The following is a 16906-nucleotide window of genomic DNA, read 5'->3' on the forward strand; positions in this document are numbered from 1 at the left end:
CAAGGTGCCAGGAGTCACAGAGGTGAGTTAGACTCCCCTGCCGCAGCCTTTGAGAGAGATGGGCTGACACGGTGTCCATGGCTCCCTGTGCTCCACACCTGGCCACGACAGTCTATATTGCCACCTGCCTGTGTCTCTTGAGTGTCCCCACTCATACAAAGCTCAGGGGGAAGAACAGCAGCTTCCTTGGGCCTAGTGACTAAAGCTGAAGGACCAGGACCAGGTGGGGAGCAGCCTCCTCCATTGTAACCTGTCCCCCTGGAGTCAGCCACAGGCACAGTAGCCTCACAGAGACATTGCTTGAGAGGTGAGTGGGCTCTGCATGGAGCAGGCTGACCATGCCCGGTCCATGCACATCTCTGCCACTGGAATCCGTCTTTTGTGGAAGGACAGGCTGGGCTTTGTCACTGCAACAGGACTCAGAGACTCAGACAAGGCCTCAGTAAAGATAAACCAGCCCCATTTGCTGCTGGCACAGAATTCCAAGAGTTAACAAGTGGTGGGTCTCTAGGACCCTCCCTGGAGCCAGGAATTAAATGCTTGGCCAGAGACTCAAAGTGAGGGACAGAAACCATCATTCCTGCCTGCCTTGACAAGCCATGTCGTGTTTCTGTCATGACCAGAAGAAACCCAAGTGGCTGCTCCCTGTGGTCAGTGGAACAATGCCCCCCCAAGACACCTCCCTCCTAATCCCCAGAATCTGACAGAATGTTAGGATCACATGGCAAAGGGATTAAAGTTGCTACTCAGCTGACCTTGAGACTGGAGATTACCCTGACTCCCCCAGGTAGGCCAAAGGTCAGCTAAAAATTCCTTAATGGTAGCCAGGAGTGGTGGCTCACACCTGTAATCCTAGCAGTCTGGGAGGCAAAGGCTGGTGGATTGCCCTGAGTTCACAGGTTTGAGACCAGCCTGAGCAAGAGTGAGACCCTGTCTCTGAAAATACCCTGGCATTGTGGCGGGTGCCTATAGTCAGCTACTTGGGAAGCTGAGGCAAGGGGATTGCTTGAGTCCAAGAGTTTGAAGTTGCTGTGAGCTGTGATGCCATGGCACTGTTCCAAGGGTGACAAAGTGAGACTCTGTCTCAAAAAAAAAAAAAAAACAAACAATCCTTAATGGTGTGGGGAGTTTGCAAGGGGGAGACGTGAAGCAGTCAGGGAGCCACTGCTGCTGGAAGTCCAAGGGGTGCCAGGCCAGGGACCCCGGGTGGACTTGGTGCTAGGAAAGGCAGGAAGACGGGTACTTCCCTGGAGCCTCCCGGAGGAGCCGCCAGCCGATGTCTGGCTCTACCCAAGTGTGACCTGCCTTGGACGTGTGAGCCACAGAGCTGCAAGATAATCAGCCGTGTTGTTTTCAGCCATTACATGGGCGATGACTTGTCATACTCACACAGCCCTTGCTCACATGAGGACCGGAGTGCATCTTGGGGAGAGGAAGGAGGCAGGAGCTTCCTCTGCCAGCTTTTCTGCCCCTGCCCACATGCTTGGTGCGCCTGCTGGTCTCTCCTTGTCACTCCCGTGATTCAGGGTCATATGTGCATCACAGTGCTTTGGTTTTCTTTGAAGACTAGCTTGTATCTTGCCACTTTTATAACAGTCCAGCACAGTCACACCAGTGCTGTGGCTGATGGCAGGACACAGGGATGCCCTTAGCTGTTCTGCAGAGACAAACACGAACGTGTTTCTGCATCTGAGACAGAGGCGGCACCTTGCTCACCTACGACGCACCTGTGTGTGGTTCGTCTTCCACACCTTCAAAGTCCTTGCTCCTCCCACCTGGCAGGTGAGTCAGCCTGCAGGTGGCCTGACCAAGATCCAAACCAGGCCCTGCCCACACCCCCACCACGCTGCACTCAAAGCTTCCACACCTATAATCAATTCACATTTCAGCTGCAACAGTTAAAAACTAGTTTTAAAAGACTTGAAAACACATAGATAATTTATAATTTGCTTGGTAAATGTTGCATCATCGAATGTGATTAAGTCAAGTTTAATCAACTAACCGGTGTTTGAATTGTCACAAATTCTGAAATCGGTGAAGCCCAGTGCACAGAGATTTGCCCATGAAAAGTGACCCCAAGGACTCTCCAGGTGCTCCAGTAGCAAGGATTTGCTGCTCCTCAGGACAGGACGTTTCCTCCTAGAACAGTGGTTCTCAACCTTCCTAATGCCACAACCTTTTAATACAGTTCCTGCAGGTCGCGACCCACAGGTTGAGAACTGCTGTCCTAGAATGTTCCAGCTGCTGACCAAGGGCTTCCTTGACTTTTCACTAACTGAGAATAAAAACTAAAAACTTTCTTCAGGTGGCTTTTGACTTCATGAGACAGATCCACGTCACTGGCTTCCGCATGAAAGCTGTCTCCAAAATGTCCCTGTTAGGTCAGTGACTAAATCACCAACTAGTAATATTTATGCTCTTTCTGTGACCAAAAACACCCACATTGGTGAGAATGCATCTTGGCTGGCAAGCAGGGTGGGTGTGGCCTGCAGACACGGCCCAGAAGCGAGCTTACTACGCAGCAGCTCTGCCGGGGGCCCTCAGAGATGCACAGTCATGTCCATGTGGCCTTGGGCCTCAGCTGGATGGCAGGTGATTCCAGGGAAAGTCCAGACATGATCGCGGCTGGTTTCCCTGAGCCCTGCTGTTGCCTCAGCCTGTGCTCAGTTGCCCCAGGGCAGCCTCCATGAGCAGGTGGTGCCTGAAGTCTCACTCCGCAGAGAAATACGCCCATACGCCCGCCCCGCAGGCCCACCAGAATTCCTACATAACTTCTTGTCATCAGTCAGATCCTCAAAGATAAACATTAAGTGTGTGAAAACCCAGCCTTGTTCAACAAGGCCAGCCCTGGAGAAAGCTGTCCCTGGAGCAGCTGTGCGCCCTGACAGGGTGCTTGTGACTTGAGACCCCGTTAAGGTTTACTGCCACCCCACCAGGCAGCCAGGCATGGGCGTGGCTCACTGCCCCTGCAGGGCGCTGGAACTGACCTCCCTACCAGTTGGCTGTAGGGGACAACACAGAACCACAGGCAGGGGCTCAAGTCCAAGGCTCTGTGTGCCCCTGCGTCAGACTTGGGTTTTTCTCATGTGAGAAATACACGAGGGAGCTGTGGTGGCATGACTCGGCCTGAGAACACTGGGTCTCCAACTTTCCTGTGTGTTTGTTTAAAAGGCAACGTTCCAGACCCTGTGTGTCCAGAGCTCTGGCTGCTACGTGTGTGTCTGGGGTGGGACCTAGACAGCGACGTTTCAGCAGGCGTCAGGGTACTTCTGATGCAGGTGACCCAGACTATGAAAAGCAAAAATGATGTGATTAATGATTAAGCTGGCCGACGTCAGTAGCAGAGAGGCTAGGCCACTGTGGTCAGCCACGCTCTGGGAAATGATCTTCATGTCACGGGAGGAGCAGCATCGGCTGATCTGCTCAGGAGCTGGACTCACGCCCACGACAAACTCCGGAAGAGCAGAGTCTGCTGTGCGTTAAAACCCGAAGATCAGAGATCAGGTCTATGTCCTCCTTCCTGTGCCCGGGAATCATTTTCTAGCACCTAAGTTGGCCCTGCCAAGCCTGTTCCTTCAAGGGTCAGAGTCCGTCACTCCCCTTTCTATTCCATCCTATCTGTTTCCAGGCAGAATTTGAAGTGACAGCAAACCCGAGTCACCTTTGCCCACCCTCAGGTGCCGTGCTTCCAGTCTCTGCTTGAGTGAGAGCCCAGACCGCTCATGTCTGCCCTGCCAAACCCCCTCGGGAAGGATGAGCCAGCAAGTTTTAGCCCTGTCCTTGTCCATCCAGAATAAGATTCAGTTTCCCAGGCTCTCACACAGCCAACTATGGTCATGTCCAAGTTAGGGCCGTGGGATGAAAGTAGAGCAGACCTCGCCCATCCAGGAGGCGCTGCTGAAGGAAGGGGCATAATGTATTTCCTGCCCATCCTTCCTCTCCACTGGCTAGAACAGGAGCCTAAAGCTCTGTGCCTCGTGCACACAGAACCCTCTGCCCCATCATCCGTGTCCCCGTCTCTTGTCCCCATCTCTGTGTCTCTGTCTCTGTTCCCCATCTCTGTGTCCCCAACTCTGTGTCCCCAGCTCTGTCTCTGTCTCTATGTCCTCATCTCTGACTCCGTCTCAGTGTCCCCGTCTCTGTGTCCCCATCTCTATGTCTCCGTCTGTGTCTCCGTCTCTGTGTCCCCGTCTCTGTCCCTGTCTCTGTGTCTCCGTCTCTGTGTCCCCGTCTCTGTCTCCGTCTCTGTGTCCCCGTCTCTGACTCCGTCTCTGTGTCCCCGTCTCTGTCTCCGTCTCTGTGTCCCCGTCTCTGTCTCCGTCTCTGTGTCCCTGTCTCTGACTCCGTCTCTGTGTCCCCGTCTCTGTCTCTGTCTCTGTGTCTCCGTCTCTGTGTCCCCGTCTCTGTCCCTGTCTCTGTGTCTCCATCTCTGTGTCCCCGTCTCTGTCTCCGTCTCTGTGTCCCCGTCTCTGTCCCTGTCTCTGTGTCTCCGTCTCTGTGTCCCCGTCTCTGTCCCTGTCTCTGTGTCTCCGTCTCTGTGTCCCCGTCTCTGTCTCCGTCTCTGTGTCTCCAACTCTGTGTCCCTGTCTCTGTCCCTGTCTCTGTGTCTCCGTCTCTGTGTCCCCGTCTCTGTCCCTGTCTCTGTGTCTCCGTCTCTGTGTCCCCGTCTCTGTCCCTGTCTCTGTGTCTCCATCTCTGTGTCCCCGTCTCTGTCTCCGTCTCTGTGTCTCCAACTCTGTGTCCCCGTCTCTGTCCCTGTCTCTGTGTCTCCGTCTCTGTGTCCCCGTCTCTGTCCCTGTCTCTGTGTCTCCGTCTCTGTGTCCCCGTCTCTGTCTCTCTCATGCACCCCCCTGTCCACCTCCCCCGCGACAGCACAGGCCTCCCTCTCCTTGTCCCCGTAGCTAATCCTCCCCGCTACCGGGTCCTGCCCTTCTGCTTCCTCCAGGACCTCAGTCCACTGACTCTGTCTCTCTCAACCTCAGCCTCTCCTTTTCAATCTAGTATTTTTACTAAGCAGATAAACATTCCCGAGACTCTCATCTTAACCATGTCCCCACGTGGGGCAGCCAAGCCGCTTTCCTGGCTCCCTTTGTAGTGCTGTTTCATGCCTGCTCCACCCTGGCAAGGGCCAGGACACTGCGGGGCATCTCCAGTGTGACTTCTTGGTGGCATCAGCTGGCCGAGCATCCTCTCTGCAAGGCTGGTTTCTTCTGTGACCGAGTGTCTCCTGCTTCAGTCCTGTGTCACTGCCTGCCATCCTCCAGAAAGCAGAGCCTGAGATGAGGCTCACCTGTGTGCTTTCCCAGTGAGAGGCAGGACGGGGCAAATATCATGGCGCATGGTCCCCAAGTTGGCTGAGTTTTCTCATGGGGCCTAGAGCCCTGCGACCTGCTGTGCCACAGATAGTCCAACCCACAGGAGGAGGGGAGGAGACCCCTTCACCTAACCACTGTTTGGAGGCTCACCCTGTAAATGCTCATCCCCACACGTCAGGTGCACCAAGCAGGTACCTGGGCATGTCCTGTGTTACAGCAGCCTGGGAAGTGACTAGTGCCAAATGGCCTGAGGTGAGTGCTGTGCCCATGTGCATAGGCCCAGCCCCAAGGAGGAGCTCAGGACCACCTGGGTGATGTCTGTGGCAACACGCACGGTCCAGGGCCTGGCAGATGGAGGCTGAGAGCCTTGTGGCAGTGTCAAGAGGGGTTTCCCCATTCCAGAGTGACATCTCCTAGGCTGTGCTATGGTCCTCCCTGCTCATACTACTGTCCCAGCTCCACACTCACTTACGCAACCCACAGGGCCTCAACAGCAACATCAAAAACCAAACACAATACAGAAGTTCTTCAAACAACCAAAAATGGCATTGTTGTCCCCAGAGTGCAAAGCACAGGGACCCAGATCGATGGGCTCACACTCAAGGTCATGCAGCCACAGCACCCAAAGGTGGACAGATGGAGAAGCACGGTGTGGTCTGTCCGTGCAACGGGGTGTGACCCAGCCTGAGGCCTGCGCAGCGTGGACCAGCCTGAGGACACTGTGCCGAGTGACACGCACCAGTCTCGGAAGGTGGATGCTGCCCCTGAGCAATTAGTTGAATCTGCAAAGACAGGGAGTAGGGAGCAGGCTCCAGGGCAGCGGGAGGGGCGTTTAATGGGAACAGAGTTTAGTTTCAAGATGACCAGTGTTCTAGGAGCTGCTGCATAGCCATGTGGGTATACTCAGCCATAAACCTAAAATAGGTTAAATTTTATAGTATGGATACTTCAACAAAATTAAAAAAAAATAATAATAACTGCACTTGTCTCCCCTCAGCCTTGTGCGGTCTGCACTTTTGGCCTCCCTGGATGGCAGCACCATGTCCTAGTAGCTCAAGCCAGGACTTGGTTCTCCCAGACCCATGACCTCCAGCTGACCCCTGGGGCCATATCCCTTGCAAAGTTGTGTTTTACCCCAGCCTTGGCACAAAGTCTTCTGATCCTCACGTAGGTCACCCAGGGTCTTCCCAACTATCTTCTGGCCTGTTGCTGTCACTGTCAATCTAGTCTGCCTCCCTCCTGCCCCCCACCTGCACAGGGCCCAGCCTTTCTCCTTCCCGCCCCCCACCTGCACAGGGCCCAGCCTGCCTCCCTCCCAAGTACACCTTCCTATCTCCCATCTCCACATCTCCCCCTGCTCTGCCCTCTGCCTAGAACGCCATTTCACTCTCACTAGTGCATTAACTGAAAAGCCCAAGGATCTGAATAGAGCCCCTGGCCTCCTGTGCCCTCTGGGGAGTGACCTTCCCACACATGCAGTTGAGGAGGGAGAGGCTGCATGTTATTTTCTTGCTCACTCAGTAAGTTCCGGATGAGCCCTGCACGCCTAAGGGCCCAGCGTGGGCTGCGTATCTCCTCAGAAACATGGGATCTGATTCATGTGTCTTGAAAGAAATTTATTAGGCTTCAGAGATTGTGTGTTCTTAAAACTTAAAGGCAATCTTGCTAATGAGCTTTCAGCAAGCAGTCACTCATAAAGCTGAAGTGGTGACCTGGACAAAAAGAATGTAATGTGAAAGCCATTTGGATAGAGCTCTTTAGAAAAACTTTAACAAGAAGGGACAATAGTGAATGATGCTCTTTATATATTCATTTATGTATTTAACATGCATTTGTCGAGGGCTTGGGATGTGCCAGGAACAAAGATTAGGCCAGCAAATTCCTGATTTCAGGCACAAACAGTGTGGCAGGGAGAGGGACTCAGTCTGAGCAAGTCTTCACCGAAGGCCTCCATGTCCCAGGAGTGGCTCTAGGCAAAGCCCTTCCTGCCACCGCTTTTTCATTCACTGAGGAGGTATGACAGTAAGGAATAAGATTAATTCAATAATTCATTACGATTGCAGGGGGTGGCTAGTGATTAGACAGAAAACTTAGGCAGATAAATAAGCAGAAAGGTAGGAAATTCTCTTTGAGAAAATGGCAGTTTAGCTAGAACTAAATGTGGGGGGAAAAAAACACTTTTAGAAGTGGGGAAGGGGACCCGAGGCAGAGGGAGGCAGAGACGCGCAGACTGGGTCTGCTCTGTCTGGTTTGAGGAGTGGGAAGAAAAGCCTGCCCAGAGCAGGTGGGCACAGTGGTAGGGCCTATGGGCTTGAGAGAGCTGGGGTCCCGCACTGGTTGACATTTCAAAGCCCACTCTGATTGCTCTGTGCAAAGCAGAAGATGGGGGCCAGAGGAGATGGGCTGCGGCCTCCAGGCCAGATGGAGTCAGGGGTGAGGAGGACAGTCGGTGGGAGGGCAGACCAGGGTGCAGTGTAGAGGAAGAGACCCCTCTTTAGGCAGTTTCTGCTCTGCACAGGCCATTTCAGAGCCCACCAGAAAGCAAGCAGAGATGCCCATAGTTAGACAGTCAAGTCCAGAGTCCAGGGCAGAGATATGGACTGCAGAAAACACAGGGCAGAGGTGAGGTCATGAGGGAGGGAGTGCCGGATGCTAGGACCAAAAGGTGCTGACTTGAGGAGCTCAGGAGCAGCGGCTTCAGAACTGGGACTGAAAGAAAAGGGAACAGATGCTCCAGGAGATGGAGGACAGGCATGGAGACAGGGAGGAGGGAGAGTAACCCACTGCGTGAAACATCTGGGACCTGCAGGAGAGGCCTGGGGACCTGACCTGACTGCAAACTGTTGCCTGATCCCAGGTGGTAGAGGACCAGGCACCCCGCTGATGGGTGTTTTAAATGACGCAGAAAGTGGTGGCCTGACACCTCCTGTTCATGTGTTCCTGTGCTCCTGAGTCCCAAGAGCTCGAAAGTAAACGCACAGGGCGCCACCCCCACCCCCACCCCCCGCAGCCTCTGTGTGTTGTAAGGGTCTCTTGGAGACTGAAAGAGCTTCACACGTGAACACAGACATACCACAGTGTGTTTGGCTGCTCAGGGCAGGACACCAAGCTCTGAGTCCCTGGGGTCAACTCTTGCTCCAGCTCCACAGGTGATAACGTGTCTTAGTCTCTTGCCACACTACAGCCTGCACTTCGAGGATAGGATGGAATGAAAGAACCTGTGAAAATCACCGTGCCTGAAACACAGTACTCGACTCACTGTGGCCGCCACTGTGCCCACGGGCCACTTTGTCTCTCCTCACTTTTAATCACCACACACTTCAGCGGTTCTGACATTCAGATTTGAAGCCAGGTGGCAGTGAGGGTCTGTCGAGGAAAGTAGGCAGGCTCCACCCCGTCCCCAAGAGTAGGGAGCACTAGGTGAGCAGTGTCTGGGGAAGAGTGGTCCCCAAGGAGGGCTGTGGTTCCACTTAACTGTTGCCTTCCTTGCAAAGGTTGCATGATCCTTGTGAACTGCTTTTGTTTTTGCAGAACCAGAGTAATGCATTGAGAAGAAGACTTCTTGTCCCCAGACCCTCCCCTCACTCTGCCGAGCATTTAGATCAGCCCCACCCTGGCCCAACTCACCCAGTTTGTGTGTGAAGACAGTGCTGAGATGAGACTGGTGTCTGAGGGGCTGGCAGAACCTCTGTATCTATTCTCACGCACGAGGGCCCGCATTCAGTTCTATCAAGAGTTTTAATAAGAAGCAGGTAGAAAAAAATTCAAGAACCTCTAGGGTGAAAACAAGTAAATGAATAAAATATCACATTTTTCCAAACCAGGCCTGTGAAGAGCTGGGCGCAGACCCCTCACATGTGCAGACTTTACTGTTTCCCAGGGCCAAGATCAACCACAGGTGAGGGCCCCAAAGTCCTGGCCTTCCCTTCGCCTCTTTCTCTCTTGCAACTCAAGGCAGAAATGATATATCTCTTCCTAAGACTTTGCATCTGTCCTGACGTACGCAGCGTAAGAAGCTGGGACATGCTTGACACAGAGTTCCTCTCTTAGTGTGGCACTCCCCATGTGCTGTGCATGGTCAGCTCTGCTCCCCTGGGGCTCAGGACACCAGCTGACGTCATCAAGTCCCCAGCAGCAGCGCACACCACTTACTTCTCCTACAGCAATTGGGTGCAGGGAACCGAGGTGCTGAGTGGGCAGATCCCGGGAACTCAGAGAGTCCCAGAGTCCCAAGGGGCCGGGCAACTTCCCTCTCAGAGATGGGCTGCAGCTGTGGTCATGCACAGCCCCACTCACTCAGCTGATGTGCACTTAAACCTGTCTGTTCACATGGCTGAGAATACAGAATTCAGGGAATGGGGACAAGGCCAGAGAGGACAAGCAGACGTGGCCACTGCAGACGTGACACCACATTCACCAGGGGACACTGTGAGGGACGCCCCCGGAGCCCCAACCCTCCTCACATCCTCCTCAGCACCCCAGGCCATGACACTTCCTCCCTGCTGCACCCCTCCTCCGCCCTGTCCTCACGGCCTGGCCCTGTCCTGGCAGCCAGGAGGAGGCCTGGCTTGCTGCTCGGGGCCTGTCACTCTCTGCACACCTGGCCACTTCTCCCTGTCTACAAACATTCCGGATCTGAATTCTAAGATGTTTTCTCAGTGCTCGAGGGCTGTTGTCACAAAACCCCACAGACTGGGTGCCTGTTAACAATACACACAGTCCCCATGGTGCTGGAGGCCGGAGGCCGGGTCAGGGTGTGAGTGTGTCGGGCCCTTGCAGGTTGCAGAAGCCGACTTCCTGCTGTGTTCAGGTGGTGGCGGGAGGCAGCTCCCTGGGGCTTCATTTGTCAAAGCCCCAACCCTGTGACCTACTCACCTTCCCAGCCCCACTTTCTAAACACTGTCACCTTGGGATTGGTAGGGGGACACAAACATTCATCCCTGACAGAGCTGGTGATCCTACTGGCAATAGTGCCAGACGCCATGACAGGGTGGCTGGACAGGTGGCAGGGGCGGGTCTAATGGTGCTGGTCAGGCCGTGGGTTCAGTCCAGAAGCACAGTGAGCCTCCGCGTATGTGAAGAGGAGCCCCCCACTCTGCTGGCCTGGGGCAGACAGGACCAGCCAGGGCTTCCCAGAGCCAGGACAGCAGGAAAATATGTCCCCACTGACGTAAGTCTCACCCGAATTCCCAGGGCCTCCGGTCTGGACGGACGGACCTGATAGCCTCTACCCAGAATCCCCTGGCTTCTCAGCCCCTACCTTCTCGCCCAGGACTTTGGCGTGGTCTCCCCCTCTGTGAATCCTGGGAACACCCAGATGCCTCACTGCTGTGCAGAACGGCTTCCCTTCTAATGCCCGTTGTGCTCAAGTCACGTAAAGGTCGTTTCTTTTCCTTCTCTTTTTCCAGGACCTTTGTAGTGACCACCCAGGGGACGCCTCCCAGGATTTCCCAAAGTTTTCAGAATTTGTGCTGCCAAAAATAACCAACATAAAAAGAACCAGATCAGCCCCTGCAGGCGTCCCCCAGAAGTCATCCTTTCTCAAGTGTACCTTTTAATGCCATCTCCCCACAGAAAGGCACAGTATGCTACTGCTAAAATCAAATGGCATTCCTTCCCCAAGCAGGAGAGGTGGTGGTGACAGGCACAGTGGCCCAGCAATGACAACAGAGGACCCTGTGGTTGAAAACTCCCTCCTCCCTCCCCTCCTTTCCTCACGAGCTGTGGTGTTTGGGAGATTGCCCCCAGTTTGTGGCTTCCTGGTCGCTAACAACGGGCTGGGGATTCCAGATTTCATTGAATGTACGTGCATGGCTTCCCCTCAAAACCAGATCTCTGAGCTGGTGAAGGAGCCATTCTCCCAAGGAAGGGAGCTGGCTTCAGGGTGACACTGATGCTGTGAGCAGAGTGAAGAACAGAGAGGCTGGGCCGGGCCCCTGGTAGGGCACGTGTAAGGTAGCTGCTTGACAAACGCACCCCACACCCATTCCATCTCTGAACTCTGTTTTGCCATTGCCAAAATACTTAACTTCTTAAGCTAGTGGAGTTGCCTCCACGAGGGTGCTGAGGATACAAAGACCTTGGGTGTGCAGTGCACCCTCCAGCCCACCTGAGGGCCAGGCTGACGCCTCCCCTTCTGCCCTTACCACCTGCCCACCTGGTGGCATGGGGGCAGGGGGACCACTTCTTGGGCCACCCCGAGGATGTGAGACTGGAAGAAGGCAGGTTGTTTTCAAAGTTTCTGCCCAGTAGCCTACTTTTCTGTAGCTGGGCAGAAGCGACAGTGAAATCCGAGTACACTGACTCTCGGTCTTTGGGGTCAAAATCTGCCTTTAATTAATTAATTTTTTAGACGCTGAGTCACCATCATATGAAATTCTTGACTGGATTATAAGGACTTGATTGGGGCATCTGGAAATTTCTCTTGTGATTTAAGATGTGGGAAAGTAAAATAATCATTCTCTGTTTCCCGTAATTCATAAAATCATTAGCCATTCTCTGTAAATTGTTCAGAAATCAAAGAAGAGACAAAGTGGGGTGCTGAGGGTCTGAGGACGTGGGCGGCTGGCTCCCTGGCAGGGCCTTCCCTCCCCACCCAGGGGCTGCATCCTCAGGCCCACCTCAGGGCCACCTTGGGGTGGAATGCCCCTAACTGCTTCCTGTCAGCTGCTCGTCTGTCACTGTGCGCACTGCTTCACAGTCCCAGTGCGAGGACCCGATGGGACGGCCCCGGTTTCCACATGATGTCTGAGGCCTAGAGGGCTGACTCCCTGACCCAGGGTCCCAGGCCTTCCCAGTAGGATGTCACACCTCAGCCCCTGGCCCTCCTGCCAGTGTAATCTGACCCCCGCCAGGACCTGCCCACACAAATGTCCAGTGAAGGTCCTGCCTTTAGGCAGCAGCTTAAGTGTGGGAGGACAGACCAGAAAGGAGAAGAAATACACAGTGAGGCCTCAGAGGTGCCAGCATGGGGACACAGGCACACTTGAGGGCCGCCTGCCCCCAGGAGGCGGCAGCTCCTCTGAGGGAACAGAATCCCACCAGAGACCTACAGGTAGCAAATCTGAGCAGAGGCTGGAGCTCCCCACGCTGCCCCTGCACCTGCCATGAGGCTGGGTGTGGGGCACGACTCTGTCCATGATGAGGGCTCACAGCATAGCCTGCCTTGTGACAGATGTTTGTCGATACCACTGTGTGCTGGACATGGGTGAGGCTGAGACTTCAGGGATGTCTGAATCACGTGGTGCTGCTGTTACAAAGAGCCACAGATGGGGAGGTCTAAACAATGGGACTTGGTTCCCTCACGGTTCCGAAGGCCGGGTCATTTCGGTGTCTGCAGGGTTGGGGCTCCTGGGCTTGTAGACAGCCATCTTCTCCCTGTGTCCTCACAGAGTTACCCTCTCAATGACTGGCTCCTACTCTCTTCTTAAGAGGACACCCAGTGACCTCAATTTGACATAGAAAAACGCCCCCTACCAACCAAGGAGCACCAAAGATGGCAAACTAGCAAAGCAGGGAGAGTGGCTGGCATGGCACAGCTTCGGGAGCTAGCCCTGCCCAGCCCAGCTGGACCTTGGACTCCAGCCTCCAGAACCATGGGCAGCAATTCTTGTTGGTGAGGCCCCGTGTGTGGAGTTACAGGCCTCAGTTGCCCTCCCTTTCCCGGGACAGGCCTCTCTCCACCACTGGCCACTGCATGCTGGGGGCAAGTGACACAGGACAGCAGTGTGGGAAGGGAGGGGCAGGACGCTGGTGGGAAGGGAAGGGCCCTTTCTGAGAGTCCGTACTGGAGGGGGCTCACACCACAGGGACCAAGGTTGTGAGCACCTCGGGGGAAGGGATCACAGCAAGAGAAGCTGCGATCACAGTAGGAAAGGGGAAAGGGAGGGGCGGCACCTGTGGCTCCGTGAGTAGGGTGCCAGCCCCATATACTGAGGGTGGCGGGTTCAAACCCTGCCCCGGCCAAACTGCAACAACAACAACAAAAAATATAGCTGGGCGTTGCGGTGGGCGCCTGTAGTCCCAGCTACTTGGAAGACTGAGGCAAAAGAGTCACCTAAGCCCAGGAATTGGAGGTTGCTGCAAGCTGTGACGCCACAGCACTCTACTGAGGGTGATAAAGTGAGACTCTATCTCTAAAAAAAAAAAGAAAGAAAGAAAGAAAAGAAAGGGGAAAGGATCCAGGTGGCGGGAGCATCAGCAGGTGCCACAGCTCAGGCCCTACCTTCAATGGCATAAGGTTGGAGCAGGATGAGCTGAATCCTGGGAGTGGGCTGGCTGGGCCCCACATCCGGCCAAGGGTGAATGCACTAGAGTTCCAAGGACGTCCCAGTGGTGAGATGCCCCGTCCCCCTGCCCAGGGTGCATGGTGTCTGCACTCACTGCTGGGAGAGCTGGACTGCCCACTTGTTTTCTCAGGGTCAGCCACGTCTCGTGACAGAAAGTGGTGTGACTCAGGAGCTTTCCAGAATGGCACAACCTTTCCAAGGGGGTGTTCCCACTTTGCACAGGATGAAGTTATGCAAGTTCCCAAAAAACAATCTGTGGACTTGGCTCACTTGAGAGCTCAACTGAAAGCAGATAGCAGAAAGCAGACTCCGCTGGGCACAGGGCCACTGGGTGGAAATCAAGGTTAACCAAAGGGCAGGGGGGGAAGCGGCACTGGGCGCAAGTTCATGCAGTCTGCAGGCCTCCAAGCATGAGGAGAAAGCTTCCTGCAGCCGCAGCTCCTACGTCAGGGCAGAGGCACCAAGAGGAGCAATTCCTCGGGAAGAGCCATCGCCCGTCCTCTGCAGACAGCATTTGGAAAACGGGGTGCAGGGACTGGGAGGGCATGAGAGCAGCATGTGGGGAGGCCTGCCCTGCATAGGTGGGCTTTGCTGGAAGATGCATGACAAGCACAGCCCCTCCTGCAAACCGCTAACCCAGTGGGAAGGAGGACAGGATTTTGCAATGTCCTGTCCTAAAAACGTGCATCCACAAAGAAATGTGCGCTCTTAACACCAACCCTGGAGAGGAAAGTCTGTGGTGAGCACCGGTTCTGACCCCTGCCCTGATTATTACTATCAATCCGTGGCGGCCTCAGAGAAGTGTCCAGCAGTACCAGAGACGGGAGGGCGTTAACAGAGCTGTCACAGCAGACCCAGACACAGTGGCGGGATTAATTTTTCCTTCATTAATAATACCCTCATTTGCATAGTTAATATGTCATAGTGGGTGAGCACAGGCGGCTACAAATAAAACTCACCTAGCAAAAATGCCCCCTGCTGAGCAGGAAGAACAAAGCTAATGAATGGTCTGGCTAAATGAGCAGGAGGCTGTATTTCCCCAACACAGTACTAGAAAGCTGGAAATATCACTGTCACTGGGACCACTTGTTGAGGAATGTGGAGACAGACATTCCGGAGATCTCCATGGAAGGGTGAACTCCACTACAGAGGGTTGCCATGGATAATTCTAGCAGTCTCAGACAGGCCTGGTTCTGCGGCCTGGGGCTCCCTGCTCACCTGGCCATGATTACCACGCTGGCCCCAGGCTGAGGGGCAAAACCTTCTCAGTGCAGTGGCCCTCACAGCCCAGACCACGTCTTCCTGAAGAAATTGCCAACCCAGCAATTTCTGGCCCAGGTGGGGCATTGCCAAGGGAATTAGCAGGGATGGAGGGGAAACTTGAGAACAGCATAGAATGGCCCCAGGTCCTTGGGGCAGCTCTGGGGGATGCTGAAATCTTCTCAGGACATAGCTCCGTGCCAGGAAGGAGCTCACACAGACCCTGGGTGCAGACGGTGCCCTTGACCCTGGGATATGGTGTAAAGAACAATGCAACTCTTAACAGTGATGGGCATATTCTAGACCCAGAATGTCCAGGACAGTAGTCACTGGCCACACGTGGCTATTGAGCATTTGAAATGTGGCCTGTTGAGAAACTGAATTTTTAACTTCATTTAACTTTAATTATTTTAAAAGCCATGTGTGGCCAATGGCCTCTATACTGACTGGAGATGAGGGGTAAGGAAGGGTGTGACTGATGGCCCCCTGCCCAGGGATGAGAGGAAAGGGGCACTGGTACTTACCTGACTGTGCCACCTGGAGAGGTGCGGTTCACCTCCCTAGCTCCATTTCTTCATCTAGGGTGTGAGAGGGCTGAACTAGGGCACCCTGCAGCCCACATCCTGCATTTCTTGATTTGACCGCCTTACTCACTGTCACTCCAAGGCCTCCACTGGCTCCACATTGCAGCCAGATTCAGGCTCCTCGTCCCTAATTTCCAGCTGCAACCCTGCATCTCCCCTACATGAGCAGACGATGTGGCCACATCACCTACCCCAGATGTGCCTCATGCCTCCTTCTCCGTGCCCTGGGTCACCCATACTCTTCTGCTCCCCAGACCCTACTCATTGCTAGTGGGAGACTCACCTTAAGCCCCTTTTTCTGGAAGCTTCCCTGCATGCCAAGGCCCACAAACACCTCACCCTCCTCTCATGCAGAAGGAACCTCAGGCTGGGCTGTTGGTAGCTTGCAGCTGTCTTCCATGTTAACCGCCATGTTAACTTCCATGTTCCCTTTCTTTCTCTAACATGATCTCTGAGAAGACTCAGTTCACTGAGAGGGCATTGTATGTAGACTAAATTTCACATCAGCCAGGTCATTTCCTTGCTTTAATGGTGTCTTTTGTTTTCCTTCTGAGCTCCACAAGCCCTGCACTTGTGATCTGGGATAACAACTACATAGATAATGTGTTGAATAAAGACTTTTGTGGACACTATGTATAATCCAAATGAAAGGCCGGGTCCATTTGGCCCATCTCTGCATAAAGCTACATCTGAAGACACAGAGTCCAGAAACTGAACAGAACTTTGACTCTCTTCTTTACATCTCTTGGGGCTCAGATTATTTTTTCCAACCCATGGCTGCATTTCTTCAGAAACCCAGACTTTACTTTTCACAGTGCCCTATGCCCCCAGTGGCTCTCTTGACCCACAGCCTGCCCCCCTGGGCTCTGCTCTGGACCTGCACCATCCAGTGGGAATGGATCACCAGCTGTCCCAAAGCAGAGAGCAGATCAGGGACCACGGAGTGGGGAGGCCCAGGGAAATGGGAGATGTGGGTCAGTCAAAGCATGCACCCTGCAGTTAGGCAGGGCGGGTAGACCCGGGGTTGTAACACTCAGCAAGGCTGCAGTTAGTGATACTGTTTGTACGCAAGAAATCTGGAAGGTAGATTTTATTTATTTATTTATTTTTGAGGTTAAGAAAGCCTGCTTTTCTTTCTTTTTTAAAATAGTTTTAAGTACCATTGCATCATGCACATTAGGTGAGGTCCCCCACGAATACCCTCCCTCCTCCCATATCCCCCCTCCCCTCCCCTCTCTCTCCTCTTCCCTTCTACTTTCTGGACTATAGTTATGTTTTGCCATTTGTATGAGTGTGTAGGTGGTTATATATTGATTTCATAGTAGTACTGAGTACATTGGATACTTTTTTCCATTCTTGAGATACTTTACTAAGAAGAATATGTTTGGGTGGTGCCTGTGGCTCAGTTGGTAGGGCACTGGCCCAATATATTGAGGGTGGCGGGTTCAAACCCGACCAT

At 53.8% G+C, this 16906-nt stretch overlaps 1 long non-coding RNA gene across 3 annotated transcripts; it reads right to left on the reverse strand.

The window, feature by feature from the left end:
- Positions 1–5913: 5913 nt before the first annotated feature.
- Positions 5914–13735, reverse strand: LOC128560305 (uncharacterized). 3 transcript variants are annotated; one of them, XR_008372931.1, is made up of 5 exons: positions 13540–13735; positions 10576–10786; positions 8943–9041; positions 8389–8533; positions 5914–6097 (listed from the first exon to the last, which is right to left on the reverse strand). It is a non-coding gene; the product is annotated as an uncharacterized LOC128560305 (long non-coding RNA). The 3 variants fall into 3 exon arrangements; XR_008372930.1 differs by lacking the exon at positions 5914–6097 and adding an exon at positions 6667–8024; XR_008372929.1 differs by lacking the exon at positions 5914–6097 and adding an exon at positions 6894–7321.
- Positions 13736–16906: the final 3171 nt, after the last annotated feature.

This window comes from Nycticebus coucang, chromosome 11 (assembly GCF_027406575.1).
Source record: "Nycticebus coucang isolate mNycCou1 chromosome 11, mNycCou1.pri, whole genome shotgun sequence".
NCBI lineage: Eukaryota > Metazoa > Chordata > Mammalia > Primates > Lorisidae > Nycticebus > Nycticebus coucang.